Source organism: Saimiri boliviensis, chromosome 20 (assembly GCF_048565385.1).
Source record: "Saimiri boliviensis isolate mSaiBol1 chromosome 20, mSaiBol1.pri, whole genome shotgun sequence".
Lineage (NCBI taxonomy): Eukaryota > Metazoa > Chordata > Mammalia > Primates > Cebidae > Saimiri > Saimiri boliviensis.
Window position 1 is genome coordinate 2,254,957 of NC_133468.1, and position 17,216 is coordinate 2,272,172.

Consider the following 17,216-nt stretch of genomic DNA (forward strand, 5'->3'; position numbering starts at 1 on the left):
CACCCCTTGCTCCCGTTCCACTTTCCACCATGAGGTGAAAAAGACTGAGGCCCCACCAGATGTGCTGCCCAATCTTGGACATTCCAGCCACCAGCATTGTAAGCCAAATGAACCTTCTTTACTTACAAATTACCCTGCCTCAGGTATTGTGTTACAGAAGCACAAAATGGACTAAGACACAAATGTGGGAAACAACTCTCTGAAGGTGTAGGGAAAACGGTGCTGACCTAAGTCTCCTTACCAATGAATAGAATCTGTAGGCTGAAGGAAAATAAACTATACTTCATCATTGGATTCCATTTTATAAAGTTCTTTCCAACAGGGATAATGATGAACAATTGTAAAAACACAGTATCTGTATCTGGAATCAAACAGTGAGTTATATAAGTCGCAGATGGTAGGAACCAGGTCCCTTACTGTTGAAGTGGGAGGTTATAAATTAGCAAGGGGAGAAGGGTAGAAAGATTCATGTGATAGTAGATCAGAGGTGAAGACATCAACATAAACTTATGTTTAGTTTAATACAGATACATCTGAGGTTCTACATCAAAACCTTTCTAACTAGGTGTGTATAGGTAGGTAACATACACACATATACTTCCTAGCATTGCTAATGGGAGATAAGACACAATGTCTCACTGAGCAGCCAGATATAAGTTTTTCTACCATTCTGAAAGGAATCAGGCTCTTTGAAGAAATGTGTGATACTAGAACTGGAACAGTAAATATATGAGCCAGGATAATCTTGAAGTATCAGAAAGTAAGTAAGTACTGAGAAAAATTGAAATATGTCAAAAGAAAACTGGAGCCAATAAAAAGAGCTACGCTGGCCAACACAGGAATGAACTGTTCAACATAATGCTGCAGTGTTTAATACTAACTAAAGCTTCAAGTAATTATCTAGGTGTCTCCATTTGTATGTGTAGGTGAATAAGCAAATGGAGTTGAATAGAAATCTCCTTTGCAAAGGCCAGGCGCGGTGGCTCAAGCCTGTAATCCCAGCACTTTGGGAGGCCGAGGCAGGTGGATCATGAGGTCAAGAGATCGAGACCATCCTGGTCAACATGGTGAAACCCCATCTCTACTAAAAATACAAAAAATCAGCTGGGCATGGTGGCGTGTGCCTCTAATCCCAGCTACGCAGGAGGCTGAGGCAGGAGAATTGCCTGAACCTAGGAGGCGGAGGTTGTGGTGAGCCGAGATCGCGCCATTGCACTCCAGCATGGGTAACAAGAACGAAACTCCGCCTCAAAAAAAGAAAAAAAAAAAAAAGAAATCTCCTTTGCAAAAGAATTCCAAACACTTAATGTAGACACTCAGCCATCAAGAAGGTGGAGCTAACACCTCACTCCTTGAGTATGGGCTTTACATATGTGTAAACTTATTTTTCACATATTTTTCTTGTGCTGTGGATGTGTCCTGGGTTCATTCTCTAAAATTCTGTTCACCTTAGAACAGGAAAAAAAATAATAACCGGACAGATTCTATTTCAATTCATGGATAAATATTTTAACAAGAGTGACTTTGTAAAAATATGTTCCAATGGCTGATTGACTCATTGTGACTGGATCACTTCTTCCAAATTGTTGTCTTTTTTTCCAGTGTCTACCTTTTAGCCATAATACACCAGAATCAAATATTGGCCATTAAGAAAAAATATTCAAAGAAAAAAAGACTGTGAACCAAACTTGTGACCATGATAATTCAATGTTTCACCACAACACTTCCTAAAACAGAAAAGTTTAAAAGGATATTCAAAGTCAATTTCCTCAATAAGACTTTGCAGAAAATGAGGAAACTAGAGAAACAAAATTGGCGGGACATCCTATGGGTGATTTTAGATGTTTCTATGTTTTATGGGGAAAAAATACTTTACCTTTAAAATAATTACAAAGAATTATTGGAAACCCAAACTCTGGAATGTGTCCAAATTTAGTTGAACTTCTATGTAATTATTTAGCTAGTCATAAAGCTGATACTTTTTTAAAAATCTCTGCCTTATTTGTGTAATAAAATACACAATGAATAATTAATGCTCATAGGAAAACATGTTAGACCTTGTGAAAAGAAAATAAATCTTGGGGACCCAAAATCACTAAGCTAAAGGGAAAAGTCAAGCTGGGAACTGCTTAGGGCAAACCTGCCTCCCATTCTATCCAAAGTCACCCATCTGCTCACCGAGATAAATGCATATCTGATTGCCTCATTTGGAAAGGATAATCAGCAACTCAAAAGAATGAAACCATTCATCATGATCTACCTATGATCTGGAAGCCCCCCATTTGGCCTTCTCTTCAAGTTGTCTCACCTTTCTGGACAGAACCAATGTACATCTTACACATAATAATTGATGTCTCATGACTTCCTGAAATGTATAAAACCAAGCTGTGCTCCTACCACCTGGGGCACATGTTGTCCAGACCTCATGAGGATACATCACGGGTGCGTGCATCCTCAAACTTGGCAAAATAAACTGCCTAAAAAAATACAAGACCTGTCTCAGATTTTGGGGGTTTATACATGTAATGTAAGATGTTAATGTTTGTAAAACACACATTATTCTATCTACTATTAAAACTGTACTGCCAATTAACCTTAGACATTCTCAACAAAATAAAAATGTTGATGAGGTACAAATAATATATTTAAATTTAAATAATGTGACAAGTTATTATATGCCTACTTTTCATTTTTTAATACACCAGTTTTGACTACTTTAATGCTGCAATAAAAATGAGTAATTAAAACATGAATAAAAATGTTTACAGGGGGTGGCCATGTTTCTCCAGCCTCAGGCTTGGGGTGACTTGAAAGGCAGCTGCCCATCCCCAGCTTTCATCCCAGCTGTCCTGATGGTGGCTCTAAGCATTTCTCCTTTCTCCATATGTAGACCTCACCCCAAAAACAAACTCAAATTTTACAATATGTTAGGGCACGCTACGATGATGAGGAGCCAAAGCCTCAAGCAAGGGAGGCTTCTGAAAACAAGACTTGTAGACTATAATGTGTGGAAGTAAAGCCAGTGTTGGAGTTCCTTCCTCTGCACACGGGGAGCAGACAGGAAGCTTTTGTCTCACCTTCCTCACGTGGTCTGCAGCCACGTCTCCCCAGGTCAGACCTGAGAAGAACAAAACTTTGATCTTCACCGTGGACACACTACCAGGTTCTCCAAGGCCATGGCCTCTCCTCAGGTGGGTCCTGAGGAGAACAAAGCTCTGCTTCTAATCCTAACCCTGCCCCTAGACTTTGACCCTGACCCTAAACCCTGATCCTCACTTTGACCCTGACTTTTATCTTGACCCTGTCCATGACTGTACCTCTAACCATACTTCCAGCCCCGACCCTGACCCAGGCCCCAATTCTAACCCTATTATTATCACTACACTCTATCTCTAATCTTACCCTCTAGTGCTAAACAGCTGTACCCAAAAACACTTTTTGATTATTCAACTTCTTTTTCTTGAATTCTCTAAGGACATCCTAAATGAGATGTCATTATATATTCTGCAGTCCCTCTGAGTGGCATGGCTTCAAATAAGAAGTTCTAATACTTTTCCACACAGAAGTGTGAAGGGTAGCAGCACTAGGTTGTCAGGAATGCATGTTGGCATTCACGAGTCATTGGCGCTGTTCTCCACATATTTTCAGATCTCATTTTTTATGAATGCATTCTGACTATTCCATCACACCTACTTAAATTTTTTGCCATCGCAGGTGAGAAGAAATAATATGTGACTTTTTCAGGAGAAATCTCCAAGAAAGTGTTCTATCCAGCATACTTTTTGTCTTTTCTAGAGCAATGGGGATCTTATTGATGGTACCTTCTTCAGCCTCGATTCCTGTGTTAGGACGACACAGCACAGAGCGACCACTCACCTGACCCATGATGAGATGCAAATAAATGAGGAAGAAGATTTTTGAGCCACTGAAATGTGGATGTTGTTTGTCACCATGGTTTAACCTAGCCCCCACTGACTGATGCAGGGCTGAAGAATGAGTCAGAACTGGGTCTGGACATGTGAAGTGCACTCCTCCAGGCTAAGTAAAATTTAAATCTTGTTGCAAAGGTAACAGTGAGCACGATGCGTTATTAGCATGTGTGTGGGATACATAAGGTATGTCAAGTGAGAATAATGAGAAACTCAACTTTAAAGACAGTGCTAATTTGGACTGTAGAGAGACTCCAATGTCCTACTTCGCACTTGAGACTGTGATGGCTGAACAAACTCATTAAGAACCCTAAATGAAGGTTTGGGATAAATATCTGAGGGTGTCTAATATACCAATTATTCATCCTAGAATGGGCAGAGTCCTTGACCCCATTCTAGGGAGACTTCCAAAAGAAAAAAGACCTGCATTTCTCCAACAACCTACATCGAGAGACTTTCCTGCACGTCTGAGCGGTGGCTAACACTCCTCACCTTTCATTCTGTCCTCAGTGTTTTGGGGAAACACCTTTAACTCTCTATGACTTACAGGTTAATAAATGGCCCTTATAATTCCCTCCAGAGATAGAAAAGACTAATGATGAGGGAGTCTGAGTTCACAGCAGCAAGCAGCCACGTGGCTCATCTGCTAGATTACTACATACAGTGTTCTGCAACGTTGCTTAACACAACGGGACTCTCTCCCGACTCAGAAGGTTTAATTGCTCACCTACTTCTTTTTCTGCCTTCTTGGGCTCCTAAAATGAAAATAACTCTGGGGCGATACAGTGAGTCAAAGAAGTGCCAACCGTATCACAGCAAAATAAAGATCCCTAAAAAATCCCTGGCCTAAGATGACAACCTTGGCTGGGTAAGTCTGAATGTGCTGAAAATGGACATGGGAGCATGAAGGTGGTCAAAATGTTCACATTAAAGAACTTCCACAGAGACCACAAGAAAAGAGGGAGGAATGGAGATGGCAGCCCGAGTCCCTAAAATAAAAGCAGATGTTTTGAGATCAGTTATATTCTTTCCGACAAAAATTAGAGACAGAAACCAAAGTTTAGCCTGAGGTGACAATTAGCTGGGCAATAAGCCAGAGGCACATGTGGTGTACACAGATTTAAACATTCTCCCTTATATTAATATAAATACTAAATTAATGTCATATAAATATAAACACTTGGGTCTACAGTAGTTTTAAAGGAGATCTCACAAATGAGTTTGGCTTTTGAAGGCTAGCACTGATGGTCCAGAGAATTTATTTTGGTCCAGAGAGAGAAAGAGAGGAACCCATTTCGTTCCAGAGAGAAAAAGAGAAGAATTTCTCTGGTCCCTTCAGGAAGGCATCTGGCTTTGCCTCTCCTTGTATGTTTGAACTATGCATATGACAGAAGACAGAATTTCACAGATTTGAGGTGTGAAAAGTCACTGGGTGCTTTAAGAAGCCTGGGATTCTTCTTGGAAAAATAAATTTATGGAGACAAAATGAGTTGGAGAAGGTTGTTACTGAAGTGAAGCAGAATTGCTTTTAGTAATCTGCTTATTACCCTCACCCTCATCCCCTTAACCTCTAACCCTAAACTCTAACCCCGTGACCCTAACCCTACCCCTACCCAATCCCTCATCCTACTCTTTAGCCCTGACCCTTGACCCTTGACCCCAACCCCCAAACCCCAAAACCAACCCCAAACTTAACCCCAAACCCTACCACTAACCTTAACACTTTACATCTGCCTAGATTCTCCAGCAGAAGCAGGGACCCTTGGCTCCCAGCTGTGCACCACTGCATCTGGCACAGGACTCCATAGTAGTCCCCAAATAGGCACCTGAATGCCCACTGTGCCAGCCATGCAGTGGAAGCCCGTGCTATATTCTAACCTCCAAAACCAGGGCCCAGCACCTACATCAGGCTGCTCAGGGCCAAAGTAAGCTGGGACACCCACGGTCTTCATAAGACCAAGGCTCTCTCATGCCTTCTGTCACAGAGCGAGACGCAGACCCAGCATCATCGCATGCCCCCTCCTTCCCTCTGTGGCAGCTCGGCAACCTTCCAAGTCAGGGTCCTTCCCTGATGACACTCCAAGCACAAAGCACTGGACTTCCACACAGTGAGGCTGCACACATTATTCTGTGTAGATGTCCACTTAGGCCGCTGGGAGAAAGGGTAGTAGAGGGACCCTCACGTTGCCCTGTGGTATGCATGCTCTGGTTTATACGACTGCAAACCATTTATGAGAAACTCAAGCTGAAACACTACTTGTTTCCAACGTTTTGTCGGGAGAGGATTTACAATGTACTCTTCCAAACAAGGTAGCCACAGAGCACAGTGACTACTTCCCCTCTTAAGTCGCTCTGAGGGCCTCTGCATCAGTTCTAGAATTGGAAGACTGGTGGAGAAGAACTGGGATGTTGAGGGGGTACTGGATACTTGCTGGACACCAGCCTCCCCTAAACTGAGCTTACAGACAGCCCAGATCCCGCCTGATAAGTCAGACATTTTAACACACACAGCTCTCGATAGCAGGACTTACTGATGCAAAACTCTAAGGCAAAGGATTGTCTCAACTCCTTGGTGTCTCAAAGAACTAAAACACTGCCTAACACAGGTGCACCATCAAAGTTATTATTAAATACGCTTCTATATTTTATTCATCTTTGATTGTGGAAGTGATGTGATAAACACAGTAGACTAATAACCTTTGAGCAACAGGATTTTGGGTCTCACACAAAATGGAATTTATGGCAAGTCGCACAGTCTAGTGACTTTAAAAGAGTTTATTAGCCACTACTAAGTGACAGAGCAGGGAGTCCTCAGAAAGCAAGAGGAGGCATGCACCTGTTTTAAAGAACAAAAATTTTTTTGAGACGGAGTTTTACTGATTGATACAATGACATGATCACGGCTCACTAAAACCCCTGCTTCCTGGGTTTAAGGATTCTCCTGAATAGGTGGGATTACATGTGTGCACCACCACGTCCAGCTATTTTTTTTTGTATTTCTTTTCCATTTTAATTTATTTTTTTATTTAATTTTCTTTATTCCATCTCTGTAAATTCCAAAAATTGCCAATGCTGACTATATTTCCAGTCGTCATGGCGGGGTATTGGGAAAAGTTTTCAATTAGCAATAATCGCACCTCAGATAAACCTCACCGGCTACGATACTGCCACTGTACAAAGCTATTTTTTTTTTATTTTTAGTAGAGACTGGGTTTCACCATGTTTGCCATGCTGGTGTCCAACTCCTGGCCTCATGTTATCCGCCCTCCTCGGCAGATAAGTGATTAAGTAATCACACTTGTAATCCCAGCACATTAACGTACAAACAGAATTACTTAATGTTTGTTTATATAGGTCATTAAGAAGAGTGTTGTCTCTTATGAAGGATTGTGATCAATTTGTGTCAGGTTACTAGTATTGCTACTTTTCTTTGTTACTATTGATTTTAACAATAATTTATGAGTGTACTATTATCTTTAAAACTTATTTGTAAATTAAGAATGCTTTTTGCTGGCCAGGCACGGTGGCTCAAGCCTGTAATCCCAGCACTTTGGGAGGCCAAGGCTGGTGGATCACGAGGTCAAGAGATCGAGACCATCCTGGTCAACATGGTGAAACCCCATCTCTACTAAATGTGCAAAAAATTAGCTGGGCATGGTGGCACGTGCCTGTAATCCCAGCTACTCTGGAGGCTGAGGCAGGAGAATTGCCTGAACCCAGGAGGCAGAGGTTGCGGTGAGCCGAGATAGCATCATTGCACTCCAGCCTGGGTAACAAGAGTGAAACTCTGTCTCAAAAAAAAAAAATGCTTTTGCTTAAAGTACTGGTATATTTTTATAAGTTTTGGGTCTTTATTTAGTTATTAACTTGTTCCTGCAACCATAAATATTTTATAACCAAAGGTGCTCAATCCCTAAATATATAATCCAACAGATTTAGTGTGTGTGTGTGTGTGTGAGAGAGAGAGAGAGAGAGAGAGACAGAGAGACAGAGAGAGAGAGAGAGAGTCTCAATCTGTCTCCCAGGCTTGAGTGCAGTGGTGTATTCATGGCTGGCTCACTGCGCCCTCAAACTCCTGGGCTCAAGTGATCCTCCAACCTCAGCCTCCTGGGTAGCTTGGACCACAGGCATGAGCCACCATGCCAGCTAATTTTTATATTTTTTGTAGACATGAGGATCTCAATATCTTCCCAGGCTGGTCTTGAACTCCTGATCTCAAGTGATCCTCCCGCCTTGGCCTTCCAGAGTGCTGAGATTACACTTGTGAGCCCTACACCCTGCCCAGATTTAGCTTTTTCTAAAGCTTTTATTTAAAATAAAGTCACTAAGGTTAAGATGCCTCTGACGGTTTCGCATTTTAAGTGCAAAGACTATGTTGAGTGAATTTTTCCATCAGTTGTAAAACGTGCATCCATGTTTATCTCATTCCTATGGTTTCCAATTAATCATCCCTTCTTCCTTTTTGGAAACACACGGGCTAGTGGGCTCCATGTCAGTTGGCATTTCCAGAACGACGGCGCTGAACGCTCTGCTCTTCGACTTCAAGTGGTGCAGAGGGACGGTCACCAGAGGGCGCGCGGCCTCGGCCCTGCAGTGCCCCCGGTCACCAGCAGAGGGCGCGCTGGAGCAAGGCGGCGTAACTGCCTGGTGGCCAAGCTCCTCTAACAATCAGAAGCCCGGCTTTACAGAGGCTGACAACTCCACATGGACCAAGACCCTTTCCCATGTAATTTCTAGAACTGTAACCCCAAGACCCTTTCACATGTCGTATCTGGAGTTGTCAGCCTCTGTAAAGCCGGGCTTCTGATTGTTAGAGGAGCTTGGCCACCAGGCAGTTACGCCGCCTTGCTCCAGCGCGCCCTCTGCTGGTGACCGGGGGCACTGCAGGGCCCTCGCACTCACAACGCTGGCGGAGATCAGAAGTTCAAGACCAGCCTGGGAAAATATCGAGATCCTCATGTCTACAAAAAATATAAAAATTAGCTGGCATGGTGGCTCGTGCCTGTGGTCCCAACTACACAGTAGGCTGAGGTTGGAGGATGACTTGAGCTCAGGGGTTTGAGGCCACAGTGAACCAGCCATCATGCTCACACCACTGCACTCAAGCCTGGGAGACAGAGTGAGACACATTCTCTCTCTCTCTCTCTCTCTCTCTCTCTCTCTCTCTCTCTCTTTCTCTCTCTCTCTCTCTCTCTCTCTTTCTCTTTCTATCTCTCTCCCTCTCTCTCTCTCTCACACACACACACACACACACACACACATTCAGGTTAAATCTGTTGAATTATGTATTTAGGGACTGAGTACCTTTGGTCATAAAATATTTATGGTTGCAGGAACAAGTTAATAACTAAGTACAGACCCAAAACTTATAAAATTATACCAGTACTTTAAGCAAAAAGCATTCTTAATTTAAAAATAAGTTTTAAAGATAATAGTACACTCCTAAATTATTATTAAAATCAATAGTAACAGAGAAAAGTAGCAATACTAATAGCCTGACAGAAACTGATCACAATCATTCATAAGAGACAACACTATTCTTAATAACCTACATAAACAAACATTAAGTAATTCTGTTTGTACGTTAATGTGCTGGGGTTACAGGTGTGATTACTTAATGTTTACCTTAAGTAATCACACCTGTAATCCCAGTACTTTGGGAGGCCGAGGAAGGCAGATAACCTGAGGCCAGGAGTTGGACACCAGCATGGCCAACATGGTAAAACCCAGTCTCTACTAAAAATACATAAAAAAATAGCTTTGCACAGTGGCATTATCATAGGCAGTGAGGTTTATCTGAGGTGCGATTATTGCTAATTGAAAACTTTTCCCAATACCCCGCTGTGATGACCAGAAATATAGTAAGCAATATAGGCAATTTTTGGAAGTCTCCACAGGGATGGAATAAAAAAATTAAACAAAAAAATAAAAATAAATTAAAATAGAAAAGAAATAAAAAAATTAGCTGGACGTGGTGGTGCACATCTGTAATCCTACCTACTTGGGAGGTAGAGGCAGGAGAATCCTTAAACCCAGGAAGCAGAGGTTTTAGTGAGCCGAGATCATGTCATTGTGACAAGGGTAAAATTCCATCTGAAAAAAAAACTTTGTTCTTTAAAACAGCTGCGTTCCTCCTCTTGCTTTCTGAGGACTCCTTGCTCTGTCACTTAGTAGTGGCTAATAAACTCTTTTAATGTCACTAGACTGTGCGACTTGCCATAAATTCCATTTCATGTGAGACCCAAAATCCTGTTGCTGGGGTCTGGGACAAGACCCCTCTTCTGGAGACAAAATTATACTAATTCTTTTCTTTTCTTTTTTTTTTTTTTTTTGAGACTGAGTCTTGCTCTGTTGCCCAGGCTGGAGTGAAACGGCATGATATTGGTTCACTGCAGCCTGTGCCTCCCAGGTTCAAGCGATTCTCCTGTTTCAGCCTCCTGAGTAGCTGGGATTACAGGCGTCTGCCACCACACTGGCTAATTTTTGAATTTCTAGTAGAGACAGGCTTTTTCAATGTTGGCCAGAGCAGTCTTGACCTCTTGACCTCAGGTGATCCACATGCCTCAGCCGCCTAAAGTACTGGGCTGACAGGCATGAGCTACCTTGCCTGGCTGGCTTGCAACCTTGGTGATCACTTAGATATGGAGGGTGAAGGAGGAGGCGTGTCACGCAGATATCACTCTTGGATTACCACCTGAGATATTAGGCACAAGGCTCTATTATTGGTTCGAACCCTGAGAGCACCAGTAAACAGCTCGAGGTGGTGTGGAGCAACATGCTGTTTTCATGAGCATCTGGGTGCAGACGGGCTGAGGCCTAAAATGGTATCAGCCCCAAGTGAGGGTGAGGCTGGGGTTTTCTAGTCTCCTGTAAATGGGACGTGTTCCAGTCTAACGTAACTGCTCCGTGGTACCTAAACGGCCTCTCTCTTGATCTTCAAGGGGTCCTTGTCTTCCGGACTGCCCTTTTCTGGCTTCTGCTCGTTTGCTGACCCACGCTGCTGGTGCACGTGGTCTTGTACCTTGGGACCAAGCCTGAGGAGGGAGGAGTAATTCCCCCAAGCTTTCAGGCCCCAGGGAGAATCTTTCATTAAAGAGAGTAGGCTGGCTGATTATTCTTTGTTAAGCACAACTCGGTTTTGCAGGTGCAGTGGGGTGCCTCAAGCTGAAAGCCTGACTCCTCATATGGGCCAGACCCTACGTGGCCGTTCCTGTGACTGCCAGACCACTTTGAGGCTCAGAGACAGTTTTATCTCACCTCTGTCCTGCACATGTTTATGGGTGCCTTCTCTGTGTTGGCAGATCTGGGGGTCCAGATAGGATCCCGTGAAGGGATCTCAAAGGTCGTTAGTCCACAGTGTTTATCACATCACTTCCACAATCAAAGATGAATAAAATATAGAGCATATTTAATAATAAGGTTGATGGTGCACCTGTGCTAGGCAGTGTTTTAGTTCCTGAGACACCAAGGAATTGAGACAATCGTTGCCTTCGAGTTTTGCATCTGTTAAGTCCTGCTATCGAGAACTGTGTGTCTTAAAATGTCTAATTTATCAGGCGGGATCTGGGCTGTCTGTAAGCTTAGGTAAGGGGAGGCTGGTATCAAGCAAGTATCCAGTACCCCCTCAACATCCCAGTTCTTCTCCACCAATCTTCCAATTCTAGGACTGATGCGGAGGCCCTCGGAGCGACTTAAGAGGGGAAGTAGTCAGTGTGCTCTGTGGCTAGCTTATTTGGGAGCATACATTGTAAATCATCTGCTGACAAAACATTGGAAACAACTAGTGTTTCAGCTTGAGTTTCTCATAAATGGCTTGCAGTCGTATAAACCAGAGCATGTATACCACAGAGCAACATGAGGGTCCCTCTACCACCCTTTCTCCCAGCGGCCTAAGTGGGCATCTACACAGAATAATGTGTGCAGCCTCACTGTGTGGAAGTCCAGTGCTTTGTGCTTGGAGTGTCATCAGGGAAGGGCCCCTGGCTTGGAAGGTTGATGAGCTGCCACGGTGGGAAGGAGGGGACGTGTGGTGCTGCTGGGTCTGCGTCTCACTCTGTGACAGGAGGCATGAAAGAGCCTTGGTCTTATGAAGACCTTGGGTGTCCCAGCTCACTTCAGCCCTGAGCAGCCTGATGCAGGCACTGGGCCTTGGTTCTGGAAGTGAGAATATAGCACAGGCTTCCACTGCATGGCTGGCACAGTGGGCATTCAGGTGCCTATTTGGGGACTGCTACGGAGTCCTGTGCCAGATGCAGTGGTGCACAGCTGGGAGCCAAGGGTCTCTGCTTCTGCTGGAGAATCTAGGCAGATGTAAAGGGTTAAGGTTAGTGGTAGGGTTAGGGGTTAAGTTTAGGTTTGGTGTTGGGGTTTGGAGATTGGGGTCAAGGGTCAAGGGTCAGGGCTAAAGAGTAGGATGAGGGATTGGGTAGGGGTAGGGTTAGGGTCACGGCGTTAGGGTTTAGGGTTAGAGGTTAAGGGGGTGAGGGTGAGGGTAATAAGCAGATTACTAAAACCAATTCTGCTTCACTTCAATAACAGTCTTCTCCAACTCATTTTGTCTCCACAAACTTATTTTTTCCAAGAAGAATCCCGGGCTTCTTGAAGAACCCAGTGACTTTTCACACCTTAAATCTGTGAAATTCTGTCTTCTGCCGTACACATAGTTCAAATATACAACGCGAGGCAAAGCCAGACGCCTACCTGAAGGGACCCAAGAAATTCTTCTCTTTCTCTCTCTGGAGCAAAATGAATTCTTTTTTCTCTCTCTCTGGAACAAAATGAATTCTTTTTTCTCTCTCTCTGGAACAAAATGAATTCTCTGGACCATCAGTGCTAACCTTCAAAAACCAAACCCATTTGTGAGATCTCCTTTAAAACTACTGTAGAACCAAGTGTTTATATTTATATGACATTAATTTAGTATTTATATTAATATAAGGGAGAATGCTGAAATCTGTCTACGACACATGTGCCTCTGGCTTATTGCCCAGTAAATTGTTGCCTCAGACTAAACTTCGTTTTCTGTCTCTAATTTTTGTCGGAAAGAATATAACTGATCTCAAAACATCTGCTTTTATTTTAGCGACTCGTGCTGCCATCTCCATTCTTCCTTGTATTCTTGCAATCTGTGTGGAAGCTCTTAAATGTGAACATTTTAACCACCTTCATGCTCCCATGTATAAGGTCAACACATTCTTGCTTGAGGCTTTGGCTGCTTATCATCGTAGTGTGCCCTAACATATTGTAAGATTTGGGTTTGTTTTGGGGATGAGGTCTACATATAGAGAAAGGAGAAATGCTTAGAGTCACCATCAGGACAGCTGGGATGAAAGCTGGGGATGGGCAGGTGCCTTTCAAGTCACCCCAAGCCTGAGGCTGGAGGAAACATGTCCACCCCCTGTAAACACTTTTATTCATGTTTTAATTACCATTTGTCTTACAGCATTAAAGTAGTCAAAACAGGCGTATTAAAAAATGAAAAGTAGGCATATTAAAACTTGCAACATTATTTAAATTTAAATATATTATTCATACCTCATCAACATTTTCTTTTGTTGAAAAGTCTAAGGTTAATTGACAGTATAGTTTTAATAGTAGATAGAATGATGTGTGTTTTATAAACATTAACATCCTACGTTACATGTATGAACCAAGAAAATCTGAGACAGGCTTTAGATTTTTTAGGGAGTTTATTTTGCCAAGTTTGAGGATGCACACACCCGTGATATATCCTCATGAGGTCCGGACAACATGTGCCCCAGGTGGTAGGAGCACAGCTTGGTTTTATACATTTAAGGAAGTCATGAGACATCAATTATGTGTAATATGTACATTGGTTCAGTCCAGAAAGGTGAGACAACTTGAAGAGAGGCCAAACGGGGGTCTTCCAGATCATAAATAGATAAAGATGAATGGTTTCATTCTTTTGAGTTGCTGATTACCCTTTTCAAATGAGGCAATCAGATATGCATTTATCTCGGTGAGCAGATGTGTGACTTTGGATAGAATGGGAGGCAGGTTTGCCCTAAGCAGTTCCCAGCTTGACTTCTCCCTTTAGCTTAGTGATTTTGGGTCTCCAAGATTTTTTTCACAAGGTCTGACATGTTTTCCTATGAACATTAATTATTCATTATGTATTTTATTACACAAATAAGGCCGAGATATTTTAAAAAGTATCAACTTCATGACTAAGCTAAATAATTACATAGAAGTTCAACTAAATTTGGACACATTCCAGAGTTTGGGTTTCCAATAATTTTTTGTGATTATTTTAAAGGTAAAGTATTTTTCCCCCATAAAACATAGAAACATCTAAAATCACCCATAGGATGTCCTGCCAATTTTGTTTCTCTAGTTTCCTCATTTTCTGCAAAGCCTTATTGAGGAAATTGACTTTGAATATCCTTTTAAACTTTTCTGTTTTAGAAAGTGTTGTGGTGAAACTGAATTATCATGGTCACAAGTTCGGTTCATGTTCTTTTTTTCTTTGAATATTTTTTCTTAGTGGCCAATATTTCATTCTGGTGTATTATGGCTAAAAAGTAGACACTGGAAAAAAATAAAGACAAGAAGAATTTGGAATAAGTGAACCAGTCACAATGAGTCAATCAGCCATTGGAACATATTTTTACAAAGTCACTCTTGTTAAAATATTTATCCATGAATTGAAATCAAATCTGTAAGGTTATTATTTTTTTTCCTGATCTAGGGTGAACAGCATTTTAGAGAATGAACCCAGGACACATCCACAGCACAAGAAAAATATGTGAAAAATAAGTTTACACATATGTAAAGCCCATACTCAAGGAGTGAGGCCTTAGCTCCACCTTCTTGCTGGTTGACTGTCTACATTAAGTATTTGGAATTCTTTTGCAAAGAAGATTTCTATTCAACTCCATTTGCTTATTCACCTACACATACAAATGGAGACACCTAGATAATTACTTGAAGCTTTAGTTAGTATTAAACACTGCAGCAGTATGTTGAACAGTTCATTCCTGTGTTGACCAGCACTAGCTCTTTTTATTGGCTCCAATTTTCCTTTGACATATTTCAATTTTTTTTTAGTACTTACTTACTTTTTGATACTTCAAGATTATCCTAGTTCATATATTTACTGTCCCAGTTCTAGTATCACACATTTCTTCAAAGAGCCTGATTCCTTTCAGAATGGTAGGAAAACTTCTATCTGGCTGCTGAGTGAGCACATTGTGTCTTGTCTCTCATTAGCAATGCTAGGAAGTATATGTGTGTATGTCACCTACCTATACACACCTAGTTAGGAAGGTTTTGATGTGGAACTCTATCTGTATTAAACTAAACATAAGTTTATGTTGATGTCTTCACCCCGATCTACTATCACATGAATCTTTCTACCCTTCTCCCCTTGCTAATTTATAACCTCCCACGTCAACAGTGAAGGACCTAGTTTCTACCATCTGCGACTTATATAACTCATTGTTTGATTCCAGATACAGATACTGTGGTTTTACAATTGTTCACAATTATCCCTGTTGGAAGAAACTTTATAAAATGGAATCCAATGATGAAGTATAGTTTATTTTCCTTCAGCCTACAGATTCTATTCATTGGTAAGGAGACTTAGGTCAGCACCATTTTCCCTACACCTTCAGAGAGTTGTTTCCCACATTTGTGTCTTAGTCCATTTTGTGCTTCTGTAACACAATACCTGAGGCAGGGTAATTTCTTAGTAAAGAAGATTCATTTGGCTCACAATGCTGGTGGCTGGAATGTTCAAGATAGAGCAGTTGCATCTGGTGGGGCCTCAGTCTTTTTTGCCTCATGGTGGAAAGTGGAAGGGGAGCAAGGGGTGCACCAGAGATCACAGCAAGAGTGAAAGCAGGAGGAAAGCCAAGGAAGCAAGACTCTTTGACTATCTACTCTTGCAGGAATTAATCCATTCCTTTGAGAGCAGACAGAACTCACCCCCATGGGAGGGCATTAATCTATTTATGAGGAATCAATCTCCATAATCCAAACACCTTCCACTAGGCCCCATCTCCCCACACTGCCGCCTTGGGGGTCAAATTTCAACATGAGTTTTTGCAGAAACAAACCACATCTAAACCATTGTAATTTGTAACATAGTTAAATCATTTTTTACATTATGGATTCTGTGCTGGGATACTCCACATTCTGAATAATATTATTTAACTTGAATAGAGTTTGATTTACCCATTTAGCTGTATAATTCTGCATTCTTTTACAAATGGATAGTGGCCAGTATATACTATTAAAAAAACATATGGAACACTTCAAACCCCCACCCCATGCAGCCAGTGGCTTTGCATCTGTGTAGTTTCCCTTCTCCAGAATCTCATTAAGTGAAGTCACACTTTGTGGATTCTCTTCACACTGTCTTATTCCACTTAGCAATGTGCATGAAAGATCACTCATGTCTTCGTGTGAGTTTATAGCTTGTTCCTTTCTATGGCGAAATAGTATTTCATTGCATCAATGTATTACAATTTGGTTATGCATTTTGGGGACCAAACCTTCCTCTTCTTTGGTCCAGGGTTGGAGGCCTTCAAATTATCTGACAATAGATACATTAATAGGGGAGACAATACTTGGTTGCTTTTTCCACATGTATTATCATGTGACAAAATTTATCAGATGGCAGGATCCAGTTTACAAAGAGGTAAAAATAGCCCAAAGAAAAGAAACAAGACTAGAATCTGATAACCCACAAGGGCTATAGTTTTCCTATTTAAAAAAAATTTTTTTGGAAACAGGGTCTGGCTCTACGTCTGAGGCTGGAGTGCTCAGCTTACTTCACCCTCTATCTCCTGGGTACAAGAAAGCCTCCCTCCACAGCCTCCTGATTAGCTGGGACCACAGGCACATGCCATCATGCCCAGCTAATTTTTGGATTTTTAGTAGAGGCAGGGGGCAGGGTTTTGCCATGTTGCCCAGGCTGGTCTTGAATTCTTGGCATCCCAAACTGCTGGAATTATAGGCATGTGCCACCATGCCTGGCTGAGTTTTTCATTGAAACATAAAATTTCTCTCTGTAGTAACCATCATTTTTGATCATAGATAATCAAAGATTATTCTTGTTTTAAAAATAAGTTCAAGTTTTGTTAGATTTTGCCTGACTATTTACGTAAGTGCAGCAAGAACAGGAGCTGACCACATAGGTGCTTTCAAGCTTCTTTGCTGCAAGTTTTCCTACAGAATCTCGGATTGGAGTTTGAAAGGCCTTATTGAGACTAAAAGCCAAGCCCAGAACATACTATCAAATTTCAGCTGCAGTCCTAAAACCTT

The 17,216-nt window shown here is 41.9% G+C and overlaps 2 non-coding genes across 2 annotated transcripts; one reads left to right on the forward strand and one right to left on the reverse strand.

Annotated features, from left to right (window-relative positions):
- Positions 1 to 6,970: 6,970 nt before the first annotated feature.
- On the reverse strand, positions 6,971 to 7,111 carry LOC141582522 (U4 spliceosomal RNA). The gene has a single exon (XR_012515360.1). It is a non-coding gene; the product is annotated as a U4 spliceosomal RNA (small nuclear RNA).
- Positions 7,112 to 9,685: 2,574 nt separating this feature from the next.
- Positions 9,686 to 9,829, forward strand: LOC141582524 (U4 spliceosomal RNA). Its single transcript, XR_012515362.1, has one exon. It is a non-coding gene; the product is annotated as a U4 spliceosomal RNA (small nuclear RNA).
- Positions 9,830 to 17,216: the final 7,387 nt, after the last annotated feature.